The sequence below is a fragment of the Pipistrellus kuhlii genome, unplaced genomic scaffold (assembly GCF_014108245.1).
Source record: "Pipistrellus kuhlii isolate mPipKuh1 unplaced genomic scaffold, mPipKuh1.p scaffold_m20_p_36, whole genome shotgun sequence".
Taxonomy (NCBI): Eukaryota; Metazoa; Chordata; class Mammalia; order Chiroptera; family Vespertilionidae; genus Pipistrellus; species Pipistrellus kuhlii.
In genome coordinates this window covers 1,033,884-1,053,413 of record NW_023425536.1, presented here as the reverse complement: position 1 = coordinate 1,053,413, position 19,530 = coordinate 1,033,884, and positions in this window count along the sequence as shown.

Sequence of the window (19,530 nt, the reverse complement as noted above, 5' to 3'; positions counted from 1 at the left end):
GGGTGTCCCTCAGTCCCACCTGCATTCTCTCCAATCTGGGACCTCTCAGGGAGGTCCCATCCCTGTGGAATCGGCAGGGATAAGGCCTATACTGGCAGTCAGACATCCCTCTTGCAATCCAGGACTGCTGGTTTCTAATCGCTCACCTGCCTGCCTGCCTGATTGCCTCTATCTGCTAGCCTGCTTGTCCCTAACCCCCGCCCCCCCTTACCCCTCCGCTGGCCTGCTTGCCCCCAACTACCCCCCTGCAGGCCTGATCACCTCAACTAACTCCCCCCCCCCCCCAAGCTGGCTTGCTCACCCCCAACTGGTCCCCTTGCCAGCCTGCTCTTCCCCTACTGCACCCCCAACATCCTGATCACCCCCAACTTCCCTCCTCTATTGGCCTGATCATCCCTACCTGCCTCTGCCTCACCCCGCCACCATGACTTTCTCAGGAAGGACATCCAGAAGGATTCCCAGAAGGATCTTTGGTCTAATTAGCATATCATCCTTTTATTAGCATAGATAAGGACCTGAAGTTTAGCACCTGCAAATAACTTGGGAGATCTAATTCATTCCCTTAATTTATACTTAAGGAGGTCTGATTTAGTCAGAAGTCATCCATTGCCTGCCTATTATATCCAGGCCCTGTGTGGGCTTTGGAGGTAAAAGAGTGAATGCAGCATTTTTACCTTCAAGAAACATTTAGGCCTATAGGTAAGACAGGTAGGTAAACATCAGTCTCACTACAAGGGATTGTCACTTCAATCAGAAACACCTGAGGAAGCCCTGCTGTGGATTTAGCCCTGGAAGGTCACTGGGGACCAGTTGTGCTTCTTCATCTCCTTTTTCATGGGGACGCAATGATAGAGGATCCATGCTGTGTATCAAAGGAGAAGGAGAGCCCAGCACCCTCTCCGGGATTTGAAAGACAGCATCTTCATAGTCAATTTCTAGAGCAAAAGCTCAGTTCATCTGTTTTCTAGAAGCTCTTTCAGAAAACCAAATTTTTTTTTATTCAAAGAATTATTTCTCAATGGCATCCTGACTGCTGCTCTGCGGTACCTGGTATATCATCAGTTAAATTTTGCAAGTTTATTTCTGATTTTCAAAATATTCTTACTGATTTTATTAGTTCATTGTAATGTTTAGATGAAATATAACTAAAAACACTATTTTGGATTGCCAAGGTAGCACAAACTTAGGAGTTGAATCCAGTGTTCAATTTGGTGAATGCTTTTTCATGACTGCATGCATATTATTTGCATAAAGCAAAGCAGTGTATACTTAAAATAACTTTAGGCTTTTGATAAAGCCTTTTTTTTCCTAAAGCTTATTGGAAAAAATAAGAAATTGCATGTTTTTTCTAATCTCTATCTAATCTACCATCCATCTATCTACCCTATTTTTTTTTTAGCTAAAGACGTAAAAAAGAAAAAAGAAAAAAAAAGGAAATAGATTGTTTGCTACACACCTTACATTTTGACTGATATGAAAACACCTGTACCTTTCATGTCTATCAGAAATAAATCCTAACCCTGTCTGACAAGACTATGTTGGTGGGTTACAAGATTTTTCTCTTAGGTCTCCACAGTCAGCTCAGACTGATAGTCAGTCTTGTTGCCAAGGGGAATCGAAGGTGATAAAGCATAACTGGATGAAAGTAGGTGGCAAGATGTCAAGAATTAAATAGCAGTAGCATGATGGGCCCAAGGAGCAGGCTTCTCTTTCTGATGAGGAGAGTGACTGGGATGTAGCGGAATGCCTCAGGTCACATTTGCTTTTATTGTTTTCACATTTATGTCCAGATGAAACAAGGATTCTTTCCTTCGGCTTCAGTTTTCTTATTTTCCTCAGTCCCAGAGGAACTGGTTCTTGGCCTAGTGGTGGAACATTTTCTACTCTCCAACAGTGATTTTCCTTCCAATATTCTATCTGTAAATTGTTTTGGGCTCCAAATCATGCCATTTTCCTAAGTAAGTTAAAAGGCAATTATTTGAGAGCCATGTTAGGTATAAGAACTAGGCTGTACTATCAACTTGGAGTGTGAAATTGATGCACTGAGTCCTCAAAGCAGATTTGCCTGAGGAAAGTGGGAACAGGACCCAACTTTGGAGGGGCCCATTTGTTGGAAGATTTTCACTGAAAGGTGATGGACATTTGAGGCCACTCCCATCCCAGTGCATGTGTAGCCAAGGGCAGAATGCTCTCTGAGCCTCATTTTCTCCCTTGTAAATGAGTAAATTATTGAAGAATAATGTTGATAACAAGCACTTGGAATATAAATGCTCATATGTGTTAGCTCCTATATTCTTTAAAGTCAAGGCGCTGAATCAATGAGTGAATGTAATTCAACATGTGGCCCCCTTAGATAAAGGCAAAACAAATATATTTTATCTATCTTCTTTTAAATAATTCTGCATTTGGCTCTTATTTTAAAAAATTTTCCTGACATTGAAAACATTTTAGCCTAGCTGCTGCTGCTGGTCCAGGAGCCATACTTTGAGGGCCATGTGGCTAAATGACTTGAGGCTGGTGTGAAGAGCTGAACAGAGCAGACGTGTACAAGATTGTAAAATCTTGGGCAGGTAGGCTTGGGAAAAGACCAATTATTCCATAGTACAAGCAGATAAATTGAGTTCCAGATTTACTGCACAAGTACTAAAGGCAGAGTGGAAACATTAATAAGCAAAAAAAAAAAATCATTTCACCCAAAGAGTTCCTCATTACTTTTAAGGAATACATGAAACTTGCTCATGAGAAGCAAAATGCTATACTAGAAAACACACACGCACACACACACACACACACACACACATACACACACACACACTCACACACACACACATACACACAGCACTGTAAGTCAGGGCACAGTTACATACTGAATGTTCAAGTTACTCAGTCACTTGGTATCTTCATACATCACTACATTTATAAAGTAGGAATGGTATCATGTGATACTTCACACAGTGACTGTGATTATGAACATATAACCAGCACACAGTGCCTGCTCATTTAGATAGTAGTTACTTCTCCAACCTTGCTTTATCTGGAAAAATAATCTGTTCTGCTTACATGACAAGATTGATGTTTAGATCCTATTGCACAAGAACATTTGGAAAGGGGTCCACATATGAGCAATAGGAACAACACTGATAAATACTTAATAGCCCATGATCCCTGAAGGCTGTTCATAATCTTTCTAAGGCAAAGGTTCCTTCAGGCTTATGCTGCTTCTCAACCACCTTTCCACTTCCCCCAAAATCTTGCTCTCCATGCTCTAGCCATTACCTTTGAACTCTCAATTTCATGAGATAAGGACATGCAGCCGAAGCTTGAGAGAAAATAACCTTTCATTCCCCAAATTTATGTCAGGAAGCCTGTCAGGTTTACCAGTCAGCTTCTTCTGGCAGGACATTGGAGAACATGTTGAAAGGGTTTTCCATCTCTTCCGATGTTACCTAAATCAATTGGTTTGTAGATTTGAGCTCCTATGAACACAGAAGTGGGATAAAGCTAGTTATTCGAATTGGCTGTGGGAGTTTTCAAGTTTGGCTTCACACAGACATCCTTTCTAGAGGAATTCCACCCCCAGTCCCCCATGGAATCCTATGAGAACAAATTTAGGGCTGAGAATTGCTTTGACAAAAGGATATATTTATTTATATTGTTAGTTTTTGTTTGTTTGTTTATTTGTTTTTATCTGCTTGATTACTTCTTCTTTGATTAGGAAAAGGTGATCATTACTTCCAACAGGTTGACATTTCTAAAAGTTAAAAGTATTTTTAAAGTATTACAAATCAGACAAGGGAGCCTGGCCAATTAAAAAAAAAAAGTCTGAGTTATTCTCATTACTTGAATCAATTAAATACAAGTTAAGCATGGAAGTGTATTGTTGTGACTCTGAGTGAGGAAGTCTTGTTTTAAATGTGCATTTATAAATCTCCTTTCATTAGGAAGGATAATGTACTAATTATTAAATCATCTCATTGCAAAACTTGCAGTGACACAGAATCATGATTCTAAACATTAATCCTCATTGTCTAGTGATTTGAATATGTAGGAGCTAGAAATGGATGCTTTTTATGTCTGGCTATCCTGTAGAATTTGCTATTTTATATGTAATTTCTTAAAATAAAATCCTGATATTAGTGTGTTTTCCTCGAAAGGAAGACATCAAGAGAGATTCATATTCTCAATTGATTTCAGTGTTCTGATTTGAACACTCTGTTTTGAATAAAATAACCAAGTCAGATTATTGTGTAAATAATTTATTATCTTTTTCACTTAAATGAGGCAAAAATAAAGCTAAATTTTAAATTTTATTTAAAAAAAATTGGCCTAGGCCTTTCTAGCTACCTCTAGAAATTTTTTTATCTTAAAAAAATCTGAAATCTGTTTTATTTTATATTTTCCTTTTAATATCTCGTTTTACTTCTTAACCAATTTTCATGCACAAAATGGCAGTTTAACTCCCAAAAGAGAGATGATTAAGCTGTTTACACTGTGTTTTAAAATGTGTAGTCTTGATTGTCTTTGTCCACCCAGGTGCCATCACAAGATTCCATAAACCAGATGGTTTATAGACAACACACACCTATTTCTCACAGTTCTGGAGGCAGAGAAGTCCAAGTTGATGGTACCAGCAGTTGTGTGTCTGGTGAGAGACCACCTCCTCTCTAATGGCCAGCAGACTTCTCACTGTAATCTCCCATGGTGGAAGGTCTAGGGAGCTTTAGCTTTTTTAATAAAGGAAACTAATCCCATTCAAAATCCATCCATGAAGACTGAGAGCTCATAATCTGAGCATCTCCCAAAGATTCCTCCTAATACCATCACCTTTGAGAATAGGATTTCCACATAGGAGTTTCCTCTGGAAACAGATGTTCAGACTATAATATCCATCATAGTGGGAAGGGATGGTGAGGAAAAGGAAGTCCCAAAATGGCACTGGACATAGTTTGTTCTTACCAGTTTCTTCCCGCCCCTATCTGAGACCATGTACAGAGTTCAGTGCTCTATACTCAATTACTTCAAACTTCTTTTTCTCTAAACCAGAGATTTTCAACTGGAGTCTTCAAGAATTGTTAAAACATGAACTACCTGACTATTGGGACACTGACCTATTTTCCTCAAATAAAAAATGACAACAGCCAACACAACAATAACTGTCCAGTGTGAATGGATCAAAGTTACACCTATTGTTTGTCAGATCAGCCAAAAAAATAATATATTTTTTGTGTGCTGCAGAATTTTAGTAATTTATGTATGCCATGCAATGAAAAAGGTTAAAAATCACCAATCTAAACTACTAAACCTAGATATTATACCAAAAACAAAAATGCCTTGTTTCTATATTTCCTCAGACCCATTCATATTGGTACTATTTGATTCTGGCCCTAAATATCTCTCATGGTCTTTACAAAATTATCCCTAGCTAGTTTTCCTGTTTGTACAATGATTTCCTTAAAACAAGAATCTCAGTACATCACTCATTGCTTAAAGCTCCTCAGTGACTTCTCACTTCCACAGAAAGAAGTCCAAAATCCATAATAGAGCAAACCAGCTTCTAAATGATCTTGCCCTGCATTTTAGCACTCACATGTTTCTTATTTCATACTACACGAGAAAAACAGATTTTTGGGGTCCTCGAGTACATCATGCATGGTGATGCTTGTCTTCATATTTTTGCTGAAATTCCTACTCTGAGGAGGTGTCCCCTCCACTTTTCCCTTTGTCAGTTCCTTCTTAGACTTTAAGGTCGGGCTCACACACCACTGTAGGAAGCTTTCCTTGGCTATTTCCGGGTGCCAGGGGCTGGGTGAGGTGCCCCATTCTGTTCTCCAATAACAATACAGTGTACTTCCAGGTAATGTATGAGCTGAAGTTACTTCTCCCTAATTTTCCTTCCCTTCATAAGCTCCTTTTAAGGAATGTACTCAACTTTCCATCTCGAGCACCTTGAAGAGTATCAGCCCAGAGCAGATGCTGAATAGATTTATAGACTAAAGAGGAAAATAATACGAATGTTCCTGGGAAGCCTTCAGATGTGTTTTGGATCACATTTAATCATCAGCTACAAACATATGCTCCCGAAAAGATTTCTAGGTGCATTAGAAATTTGGGCTAGGAGCACTCACTTTCCTTTCTACTTTCAGATCCCTTTGATATTCCCCAAACATGAGATGTGCTATCAGGTAAGAAGTGAGAATACTGGCCTCTGCCCACACAGGCTTATGCATTTTAATTATCTAAAATAGGGGTGTCGAACTCAATCAGAGAAGGGGCCAAAATCTAAAATCCAGCCTAAATCGCGGGCCGAATGGTTTACTGAACAGTCATAAACTGTCATTGTGATGGAAACGCAGCAGAGAGCAGTGATGACAGCGCGGTGCCTGCCACATTGCAAGGCCTGGCGGGACGGATTTGGCCCGAGGGCCTTGTGTTTGACACATGTGATCTAAAACATTATTACCCTATTATAACCCATGTAAACCGTTTATATTTATAGCAGATCCCACAATTATACTATATTGACACTTAGGTAGTGTTTAGTATAATCCTAGCCCATTATTGAAAAGATTATAGCATCATAACAGTGATAATCCATTCATTACAACCGGGCTCTATCCCTGTCATTCAGAACAATGCTATTATCCAGCTACAGGAATTTACAAGCACATCTTTATGTGCCCAGAGTTTGAATACAGTTTCAGGATTAGGCCTGAGCATGGCTAATGAGTGGGTTGATAAGGGAAGTAAATGTAGTTAGAATTCAAACATGATAAAGAGAATTCTAAATGTATTTAGAATTAAAATAAGATAAAGACCATTAAGGAATGTCCAGTGTGAGAAATAGCTCACCTGTCCAAATTCAAATGACAAACTCTGAGGGGACAGAAGTACAGAGGAAATGACACCTTTCATAAACTCTGGAGAGCGGGTGTTCATCCCATCGTACAACCACAGGCACACAGGGCTCAGGGAACATTGCTATTTTTTCAGTCCCTCCTCTGGTTCCTCATTGGCTGTGAGGTCACCTGTTACCTCATGAGTCCCCTAGGTCTTGCTGTTTTCTCTCAGGCCATTTAAAACTAAAATTGGGTTGAGGCCTTTGTAGCTACCTCCACCTCCCCTGTCAAGCTGAGGCAGACCCCTCACCTCGGGGGTTTCCACCATCAACATGGACACAGTTCTTGGTGCCTCTTCCCTCCTCCCTATATCCCTGGGGAGATTCAGTAAATTCCATCAAAAGCTGACCATGCTGGAGATGGATCACAGAGGCCCCTTTCCTACATTCAGAAGGCCTGGCAGAAAATTAAAATGGATTGGCACAACAGAAATCCTTATAAAGCCATATGCAGGGGGGGGGAAAGAGAAAAACGCAAATTGTATGGAATGGGTAGATAGATAAGTGATGAACAGAATGTGGTAAAATGTTAATAGTAAAATCTAGTTACTGATAGATGGATGCTTATTGCAAAAATTCTTTAATTTATCTTTATGGTTTAAACTTTTTATAGTAAAATGTTTGAAAGTTTGCATGTACACAGTAACTTCAGCTATGTTAAATACATATGAAAAACTGGAAAGATATTGCCTACATGAATATTGGTGCTAAAAAAAATGTTAAACATATTTATTTTTCATGGTTTTTATAATTTAAGAACACTTAAAAAGTAAAGATAAAAAAGTTTTAACTAGGTTTGCTCCAGAAATGAGAAATTCTTTTTCAGGGTGTTAGTCTTAACTTTCCTATACCTCAGTTTCCTTTTTGGAAAAATGTGACTAACATACACTGCCAACTTCCTGAGGTTGTCATGAGGATTGAATGTTTCAATACAGGTAAAGTGCATAAAATAGTGCTTAGTGCCCTGTTTGTTTTGGCTCAGTGGATAGAGCATCGACCTGCGGACTGAAGGGTCCCACGTTCAATTCAGGCCAAGGGCACATGTCTGGGTTGTAGGGGGCATGCAGGAGGCAGCCAATCAATGATTTTCTCTCATCATTGATGTTTCTATCTATCTCTCTCTCCCTCTCCCCTTCTCTCTGAAATCAATGAAGAAATATATATATAGTGCTTAGTACCTGGGAAATATTGACTAATATTTTTAGGAAATTGATAATTATTACACAAACAACTCCCCCTCTACCACTAGTACCTGGTATTTTGTTTGTTTAGTAGGTGGTGCACTCTTTAATCCCTGGAACAAAAAAAGATGAACCTTTTTCTTTCTTTTCTTTCTTCTTTATTTTTTTTATTTTTTTTATGAGCAGTAGTTTTTCCTTAAAGCTTGTTAAGTATTTTGAAGAGCTTGGGAAAGAGACTCTGAAGTGGCATCAAAGTTATGGAAGAGGAAGAGCAGCCCTCCCTGGAAGTCAGCAGTATTAAGTTTCCACAGAGCCCCCTTTGATCCTGCTGGTTTAGAGAACAAAACAGACTTCTGTAGCTGTTAGCCTATTAGCACTCCCTGGGGAGAGAACTTGATCAGGATTGAGACACTCCATAGGAAAGAAAAGCAGGGACAACAAGGCTTCTCTTGAGGTTCAGCGGCTGATTTTTGTGCTGTCATTGATTTCTTCACCTTGAAGGATGGTTGGAGTCTGTGTAAACTCATCACAGAGCTCTCCATACAGTTGTTTATCGCTCCAACTTTCGGACTTTTCATTACACAGGCTCATTTTCTCTTTCTGGGCTACGTTTGCACTGAAATGATAAATGGCTCCACTAGGTTTGGAGGAGGTTCCAAGATTACAGATTGTGGTTTAAGTACATACCCTGTCTTTTTCTGACCCCTGCCTTCCCTCCTGCCCCCCTCCCCCCCAAAAAAAGGATATAGATTATTCATTTATTTCTTTTAAATAAATGTGCAAAATATAATCATGGGCTGTCTTTTATGGATACTTTACCTATAACCCAGGCTATGAAATCCTGAACCACATAATCCCAGATATAGAAATCACAGTGCCAGGACAGGGGCTCTCCTAAGGGTCTTTACATGGCTGCTAGAGTGATATAGCCAGGAGCTGACTGCTGGGTGAGCAAATGAGGCAGGGAAAGACAGACCCACATGGTTCCCTTCTTGCCTCAGATCAGACTCCTGCTGGGAATAATATGGTTGTTAGGCTGTAGGGGATAATATGGTTGTTAGGCTGTAGGGGATAATATGGTTGTTAGGCTGTAGGGGATAATATGGTTGTTAGGCTGTGTAGGGGATAATATGGTTGTTAGGTTGTAGGGGATAATATGGTTGTTAGGTTGTATTGCCACGTCTAGAGAATTATACTTACTCTAATTATACCCAACCTAATAGCATACAGGTGGGTTTGTACTATTAGCAACATAAAAAATGCTTCCTAAGCCAAAAATCTGCATGAGAATAATCTGCTCCATCATTTTCTGATGTCATGGCTCACAAAGACTGGTATGCTGCTGCTTCTATCTCTGCGCCTGGATATTAGTAAAGGCGTATTGTGTGAATGAATAAATGAGTCAATGAGTGGACTAGTAAATCTGTTTATAATAACATATTCTAGAAATATAAACTGTTTTGATAATTTCAGCCATTATTATTTTAAATATTTTTTGGCAACCTGAACTTAGAAATCTTCTTATAAGCTATATATATTTTTGAAGTAATATTCAATATACATAATATATATATATATATATCATTGTAAGTGTAACATATGTCCATAGCAAACATAAAAAGTTAATATAAAATATTTTTAAATGGCAATTACACATTTTTTCTATACCTGCAATGACCATGGTTAACATATTGCCACACACACATACACACACACAAATAAAGTTTTTTAAAGGATGACTGTTCTGTGATACATTGAAATCAGTCATCCATTGGAGAACATTTAGGTAGTTTTAATATATTTATATATTTTTTCTTTATATATATTTTTATTGTGATTGTATTACAGACAGGTATCTTCCATCCCCCACCATTACCCTCCTTCTCCCAGCCCCTACCCACTCCCCTGCAGGTCTTTACTACCGGATTGTCTGTGTCCATGGCTATGTGTATTAGCCGGTCTCTCCTGTCCTCTCCTCTTTCTTCCCCACCCTTCTCCTCTCCTCTCACATCTTTTTCAGTGACTCTCACAGCAGTTCAGTCTCCTGAGAATTAAAGCTTAGTGATGATAATTAAAACCAGGAGCCTCATTTTACTCAGTAGTAAGGGAGATGCTGATTGTTGGAATGTAGATCCTGTCGGATCCAACTTTGTATTTTAAAAGCATTACTCTGGCATAGAAGAGGCTTCAGGTATTCTATTAAAAAGTGTCTGCACCTCTCTTGCCAGTAACTCAGGAGATCTTTCTCTGCTCCCCTTGCTGCCATCATTGCATCTCCCTTGCTCCCATGTCTGAACTCATTTCTTATTTTCTTGCTTGGATATTATGGATAGATGCTTTACTCATAACCACAGTTTGGGTCTTTATTGCAAGGTCAGCATTGAACACTATCCTTATTTCTTTCTCAGCTCTACATTATACCCACGGAGGCCATTCCTACCACAATCCTTAAGACACATCTGTAGTGCCCAGAACCTACCTCAGATTAGATGCAGGGAGTTTAGACAGATTCTGTGACATGGACCTTAATGTATGATTATTGTTGTACCATTAGAATTGCATTGTACCAAAAATAATTAGCAATGGAGTGGCTTCATTAAGAATTTAAAGCTTGGAATGAGACAAATCTAATGTAAAAGCAGAGTGACTTTGTGAAAGTTTATGTAACTGGTCAGAGTTTGAGATTTCCCATTGATAAAATGAAGATGATACAGCACCAACCTTATAGGTTTCTTGTGGACTATAAAGTGGTATAAGTAAAGAACTTATACATTGCCTCGAATGTAAAAAAAAAATGCTTCAGAAATGATTATCATAATGTCTAATTCAAATTTGTGAGATTTGGTTTGTAATGGAACATGGAAATTTTAGGGCAAAGTAATTTATGAATGCATTTCCACTAAATGTTAAAAACTGGGTATAGGGACCCAAGATGGTGGCTGACGGGGAAGCAGGCTACAGGATAGTGTGTGAGTGAGAGACTGAAAGGAGAATTCATGGACATGTGGGGAATGTCTGTATTTGTGAGTGCAAGACAGCTATATTTCACAGGACTGTTGGGGACTGGCAAACTAGGCTCCCTGGCCAGGCAGTCTCTACTACTGCTGAAATCTCTCCTAGATGACCTGCTCTGCAGCTGTGACCAGAAGCCCAGCCTTACCTTTAACCAAGGAGACCTCAAATACCTCCCAGGATCCTATAACCACAAACCCAGGGACCAGTTGCATTGGCTGGGAACCCATGAACACTGATACTCCAGCCTTCCCAGATGTTGGTGCTTCAAAAGTTTGTTCAGAGAGAGACAAAGTTGCACTGAATACAGGGACGAGACCTGCACCTTCTCACAGAGCAGATAGAAGGAACAGCTGAATAGAATAACATCCCCACCCCCCTAACCCTCCATCCTCGGCATTGGCAAATTAAATATAGCTGGTGAGGCAGTCCATGGATGGAAAGGTCAGTGATTGCCTAGAAAGAACTCTGCCTCCTCAGATCAGCTGGGTGTTTATATTTTGCATTTTTCCCATCTTTTTTCTTCTCTTTCTTTTCTCACTTACATATCTTCCTTTTCTCAACACTTGCATTCTTTTCTCTTTCCTAATTCTCCTTTCTCTGGTGGTCACTTTTGTTTGGGATTATTGTTACTGTGAATACATTTGTATTTGGTGCCCTGTGTGTTCTGTCTTGTTATCTTGTATTTTGTGCCACTAAGTCAACACAGGAAAGACAGAGCTACCTAACCAGACACCCTGAGAGAAGCGAATATGGTTAAACAAAGAAACAACCCTCACAGGAAAGAAAAGGAATCAGCAGGAAAAGGAAGTAAACGAAATGGAGGCAAGCAATAGGTCAGTAAAATAATGCAGGGCAATGGTCATAAATATGCTGAAAAGTTTGGAAGACAAATTCAACACTATGTGTAAGAACCAAGAGGAAATGAAGAAGAATAATATATTTTATAGTGGTGGCAAAAACTCAGCGCCAGCCTTGAAAGTGACACAACTATACATAATTATTTATTTATTTATTATATTTGTAAATTGCACTTATGTTGAAATTAAAAAAATATATATTACAATATTATTTTTGCATTCTATGAAAATTTTCATTGATCCATATAGACCAAATGTTTAATCAAGACACCACTCCTCCTCCCCCAGTCAATGGTGTCCCACTTTACCAATGTTAAAATCTGGTCACCTTAGCCTAAGGGAACTTTGGACAACACTAAATGAAACAACATCTGCATAATAGGGGTTCCAGAAGGAGAGGAAATGGAGCAAGAAATAGAAAACGTGTCTGAAGAAATAATGACAGAAAACTTCCATGATATTGGGAATAAGAAAAAACTCACAGAAGTTCAAGAAGCTCACAGAGTCCCAAACAAGATGTACCCAAAAAGACTGGCACCGAGACACATTATAATTAAACTAGAGGCCTGTTGCAGTAAAATTCCTACAAGAATAGGGCTTCTTCGAGCCCATTCTTGCAAAAATAGGGCTTCCTGCAGCTGGAGTGAAGCAGAAAAGGGAGCAAAGCCCACTGAGGCAGGATTCCCTCCCATCTCCGTGATGCCTTGCTTCCCTCAAATTTCTGCAATGCCTCACTTCCCTTCCGTCTCCGCTGCCTCACTCCCTTCTCTGCAGCTTTGCTCCCTTCTGCAGCACTTGGTATTCTTGGAAGCTATCTTCAGTCTTTGCTCCCTGCCTGCATATGCAAATTAACCACCATATTTGTTGGGTTACTTTGCTTACTCACTCTGATTGGCTGGTGGGCATAGCAGAGGAATGGTCAATTTGAATGTTTCTCTTTTATTAGTGTAGATTGGAAAACACCAATGACAAAGTAAGAATCTTTAAGGCTGCAGCACTTGCCAGCTGTTAGCTCTGCATGTGGCACCCTCCCAAGGCGAGGGGCCTGTGTGATTGGGTCAAAACAGGCTCTCCGACATCTCCTGAGGGGTCCCAGATTGCAAGAGGGCATAGGCCAGACTGAGGGACTGACCTCTCCCTCCAGGTGTGCTGGGGTGGGACAACAGGAGGACTCCAATGCGTGTCTGGCCCATCTTGCTCAGTTCCAATAGGCCAGACCCCAGAAGCAAGCTAACCTTCTGGTTGGAGGGTCTGCCCTCTGGTAGTCAGTGCACATCATAGTGAGCAGTTGAGCAGCCTTAGCACATCATTAGCATATTACACTTTGATTGGTTGAACAGTGGACCAGTCACTGGAGGACCAGACACTTAGCATATTAGGCTTTTATTATACAGTGGTGCCTCACACAACGAACTTAATTTGTTCCAGGAGCAAGTTTGTTATGCGAAAAGTTCGTTATGTGAAACGTGTTTTCCCATAACAATACATGTTAAAAAAATAATTCGTTCTGTAGCATAAAATATGCTAAGATGACATAAAAAAAGATAAATTTTTTGTTATTATTTTTATTTAGATACATCATGATATAAAAAAAATATTGAGTTTAACTTAAAAGGACGACTGCCGTGATACGTGCGTGATTTAATTTGTAATGAAGAACGATTGCCGTGATACGTGCTTAAGTTAAGCGCAGTGACTAACGACTGCCTGCAGTGCCTGCGCGGAAGGATGCAATACATCGGCAGCGATCGTGGAAGCTCGGGCGAAGCAGTTGTGGAAGCTCAGGCAAAGCGGTTGTGGAAGCTCAGGCTACTTCGTTGTGTGAAACGAAGTTCGTTGTATGAATCATGAAATGAAGTTCGTTGTGTGCAGCGTTCGCTGTGCGAGGTGTTCTTTATGCGAGGCACCACTGTATAGGTTAATGAACTCACAGAAAGAGAAATGAAAAACAAACAACAACAAAAATCACCACTGTTTCAAAAAAAATTAAGATGCTTGGGGAAAAACTTAACTAATTAAGTATGACGTGTACTGTGAAAACTACAGGACATTGGGGGGAAAAATTGAGGAAGACATAAACAAATGGAAGAACATACCATGTTCATCAATTGGTAGAATCAATATCATTAAAATGTCCATACTACCCAAAGAAATATACAGATTTAATGCAATCCCTATTAAAAAACCAACATTATACTTCAAAGATCTAGAACAAACTCCAAAAATTCATCTGGAATAAAAATAGAAAAAAAGAAAAAAAGGATCCAGAATAGCCACAGCAATCCTGAGAAAGAAGAACAAAGTTGGAGTGATCACAATATCAAATATCAAGCTATATTACCAAGCCACAGCTATATTACCAAGCCACAGTTTTCTTAACTTCCTGGTACTGGCACAAGAACAGACATATAGACTGATGGAACAGAAGAGAGAACCCAAAATTGACCCAAGCCATTATGTTTAATTGATATTTGACAAAGGATTCAAGAGCATGCAATAGAGTCAAGACAGTCTCTTCAAAAATGGTGCTGAGAAATTTGGTCAGATACATGCAAAAAAAAAAAAAAAAAAAAAAAAAAAAAAAAAAAAAAAAAAAAAAAAAGAAAGAAAACCACCAAATAACACCATACACAAAAACAAATTTAAAATGGCTAAAGTACTTAAATGTAAGACAAGAAACAATAAATCCTACAAAACTCCATAGACAGTAAAATAGCAGACATATGTTGCTATTTATATATATTAAAGCAATATCTTTACTGACACAGCTCCACAGTGGTAGACAAACTGCAGCTTGTGAGCCACATGTGGCTCTTTGGCCACTTGAGTTTTTAGCAAAGGCCAGCTTAGGAGTATCCTAGTTAAGTTAATAACAATCTACTTACTTATATAGTTTAATTTTTAAAAAATTTGGCTCTCAAAAGAAATTTTAGTCATTGTAATGTTGATATTTGGCTCTATTGACTAATGGGTTTGCCAACCACTGTCCTAGGGTAATAGAGACTAAGGAGAAAATAAACAAGTGGGACTACACCAAAATAAAAAAGCTGCACAGCAAAAGAAACAATAAAGAAAACAAGAAAGCCCATTGTATGGGAGCACCTATTTGCTAATGATATTTCAGATAAGGGTTTAATCTCCAAAATTTATAGAATACTCATACAAGTTAACAAAAGGAAGGTAAACGATCTAATCAAAAAATCAGCAAAGGACCTAAATAGACACTTTTTGTAAGAAGGCTGAGAGTTATATGAAAACACACTCAATGTCACTAATCATCTGAGAGATGCAAATTAAAACAACAATGAGATAACATCTTACACCTGACAGAATGGATATCATCAACAAATCAACAAATGACAATTGCTGGCAAGGATTTGGAGAAAAAGGAACTCTCATGCACTGCTGGTGGGAATGCAGACTGGTGCAGCCACTGTGGAAGACAGTATGGAGTTTCCTCAAAAAATGAAAAATGGAACTGCCATTTGACCCAGTAATCCTACTTCTAGGACTATATCCCAACAAATCAGAAACACCAATCAGAAAGAATATATGTACCCCTATGTTCATAGCAGCACAATCTACAATAGCTAGGATTTGGAAACAACCTAAGTGCCCATCAGCAGATGAGTGGGTTAAAAAACCATGGTACATCTACACAATGGAATACTATGCTGCTATAAAAAAAGAAGGCATTCTTACCATTTGCAGCAGCATGAATGAAACCGAATAGCATTATGCTAAATGAAATAAGCAGTTCTAGAAAGATAAACATCTTATGATCTCACTTATATGTGGAATACAATGATCAATGTAATTTGATGGACAGGAATAGATCCAGAGACAAATGGCAGGGGAGGAGGTGTTAGGGAGCAAATAAAGGACTTATATGCATGCATATTAGCATAACCAATGGACACAGACCTTGTAGCAGTGGGGGCTTGCCCAGGGTGGGAACTGCTGGGTAGGCAGGGTTAAGCTGGGAAAAAGGAGACATATGTAAAATGTTAGATAATAATAAGTAGCCGAAACCCGTTTGGCTCAGTGGATAGAGCATCAGCTTGCGGACTGAAAGGTCCCAGGTTTGATTCAGGTCAAGGGCATGTATCACCTTGGTTGTGGGCATATCCCCAGTAGGGGGTGTGCAACAGGCAGCTGAATGATGCTTCTCTCTCATCGATGTTTCTAACTCTCTATTCCTCTTTTTCCTCTGTGTAAAAAGTCAATAAAATATATTTTAAATAAATAAATAAATAAATAAATAAATAACCCCCCCCCCCAAAAAAAAAAAAAAAGTAAAAATCTGGGCAAATTTTATTTTTTCCAGATCCACCTCTTTTTTATGCTCCTTTTCATATAATGTGATATGAACAATCAGAGCAAATTCAAAAAATAATGTTTTACTTTCTGGAAACTGAAGCCACTGTACTGATATTATATATATTGGGAGACCTCTAGGTACAAACTTTATCACCACCATCTGGAATAGTGAGGCTTCACCTGTAAAACATAGACAATAGTCAAACTGGAGTCATAACGTTTAGGAGAAGCTAGGGAATGCTGTGCTAAAAAGAAGAACATGCCCATAAAATAAAACATTAATTTTTCTCCAGGCACGGCATTGTCATTTTGGTTCTCCTCCAAAGTAAAGCTCCTTAATTCTGCCAAATGCTATGTGCATAACTTTCTATGTTGCATTTGGCTTTGCAATGTAGCTGGGATGGGTAGTTAATTCTACTGTGATCCTCCTTTTTTTGCTGATATTTCCAAAAGATAATTTCCTCTCCTGCTCTCATTGACCTAAAAATGAAGTGGTGATAAGTAAATAGCACCTCCCTGGGAGTGCTTCACACACACAGGGTGTTAATGTGATGCTCACTACATCCCGAATCTGAAGTCATGGCCAGTTCTCCTTGGCTCTCAACCACCTGGCTCGGGAATATGCTTACTTCCAACACCTGAGATACAGAGGCACCTAGAGCTATTTTAGGGGACAATTTCCCGTGCTGCCACTTAGTCCTACTATATTAAACAGTTCCTCTGCTTAGAATTGCAAAATCCTGGAGTCTAAGGGATTTTAGAGAGCACCAGTTCAGCATTTTCCAATCCGTGTAACAAGGTAATAGTGCCACCCCAAGAGATGGCTGTGTGCTCAAATAGGGAGAGGATTCTGTTGTCAAACAATTTAGTTAAACATTTAAAAGGGTATGTTGTTGATTCTCATAACCTTAGCTGTTTACTGGAATGAGGAATCTAAAAACAATGACAACAAAGCAAGGAGTGTGTAGCACTATATGACTTCTCTGAGCATCTCTGGCGTACAAACATTAAGCAGAATTGTTGGGAGACCTCACTGTGATCCCACCACTTCACAGATGAACAGTCACTTTCAAGACAAAAGGCTGTCATTTTACTTTTATTTATTTATTTATTTTTAAATATATTTCATTGATTTTTTACTGAGAGTAAGGGAGAGAGATAGAGAGCTAGAAACGTCGATAAGAGAGAAACATCGACCAGCTGCCTCTTGCACACCCCCTACCGGGGAGGTGCCCGCAACCAACATACATGCCCTTGACCGGAATCGAACCTGGGACCTTTCAGTCCACATACAGATACTCTAACACTGAGCCAAACCGGTTTGGCGAAAAGGCTGTCATTTTAATAAAGATTATGTCCACTTTGAAATTAGAAAGAACTCACCAGAATGAGTAAGTGTACAGAGCTTAGCATCCTGTTCGCCAGGGTAACAGCTGCTGCTAGTAGCCCTTTCTCCTCTCTCCACTCCACGTTGCAAGCAGCCTCCTGTGGCCTGTGCTGTCCCCTGGAGTGGATGCCAAGTCCTCTTTTGTTTCCATAGTGGAGAATAGCAGCCCAGACTCCCCATTCCTTATTAATGAGGAATCATCTTCACCACTTTTCCCGCGCACAGCCCATGCAATGTGAGTGCTAATGGTATCACACTGGTAATGACATAGACATCTCATTTTGTGACATGTTGTTTTAGTCGTTCACTTAGAATATGATAGCATTGTGTCTTTCCTTATATTTCACAATAAGAGTGTGTTTACACTATTTGGGAATAGGTTGTTTTTGATTGCACAATGGGTCTTTACGTTTGGGAATCTAGACATGTGTAATCTAGACATGGTTGGAAGGATCAGTGGAAGTTTGGATTAGGAAGAATGAATGCTTTCTCCATTTTGATGCATTGATTGGTTGCCTCCCACATGTGCCCTGGCCAGGGCCTGGGATCAAGCCTGCAATGTGACCTTGACTGGGATCAAACCTGAGACCCTCCAGTCGACAGGCTGATGCTCTAACCACGGAGTCAAGCCAATTAGGGCATTCTTTTCTTTTTTAAATCATTTTTTAGTTTTAAATTATAGTTGACATACTATATTATATTAGTTTTAGATGTACAACCCAGTGATTCTACATTATGTAACTTATTAAGTGATCCATCAAATAATTTGGTGGCGATGAATTCCTTTAGCTTTTTTTTTTGGTCTGGGAAGCTTTTTATATGTCCTTCAATCATAAATGACAGCCTTGATGGGTAGAGTGATCTTGCTTGTAAGACCTTGCTTTTCACCACTTTGAATATTTCTTACCAATCCCTTCTGGCTGCAAAGTTCCTATTAAGTGTTATGGGAGCTTCTTTGTAACTAACTTCTTTTCTCTTGTTGCTCTTAAGATTCTCTCTTCATCTTTAACCTTTTGCATTTTAATTATGATGTGTCTTGGTGTGAGCCTCTTTGGTTTCATCTTGTTTGAGACTCTCTGTGTTTCCTAGACTCATATGTCTGTTTCCTTCACTAGGTTAGGGAAGTTTGCCATCATTATTTTTTTTTAAATTAGTTTTCAATTTCTTTCTCTTTATCTTCTCTTTCCAGTGTCCTCATGATGCAAATGTTGGTATGGTTGAAGTTATCCCACAGGCTCCTGATACTGTCCTCATTAAAAATAAATAAAAATTAAAAAATCATTTCTTTTTTTGCTGTTCTGATAGTTGTGTTTTTTGTTTGTTTGTTTGTTTTGTTTCCTTATTTTCCAAATGATTGTTTTAATACTGAGCTTCATCTGCAATACTATGGATGCCCTGCAAATAATTCTTCATTTCAGTTAGTGTATCTTTCAATTCTGACTACTTCTTACTTACGATTTCCATGACCTTTTTATGCTTTTGAAATTCTCTTTTAGTTCATGCACTCTTCCCCTAAGTTTATTGAGCATCCTTATAACCAGAGTTTTGAACTCTGCATCTAGTAAATTGTTTGTCTCCATTTTGTTTAGTTATTTTTCTGGAGTTTTGTTCTGTCCTTTCATTTGGGGCATGCTTTTCAGTCTCTTCATTTTGGCAACCTCCCTGTATCTATTTCTATGTATTAGGTAGACCCACTCCATTACCCAGGCTTGGTAGAATGGCCTATATAATAGGTATCCTATACGGTCTAGTAGCACAGAATCCATTCTCCCAATAAATATTACCACTCTTTTAATTAATATAAATGATTGTGATAACATATCTGTTTCATAGGATATATTGGAGAGTAGATAATAAATTAAATGGAAAGTATAT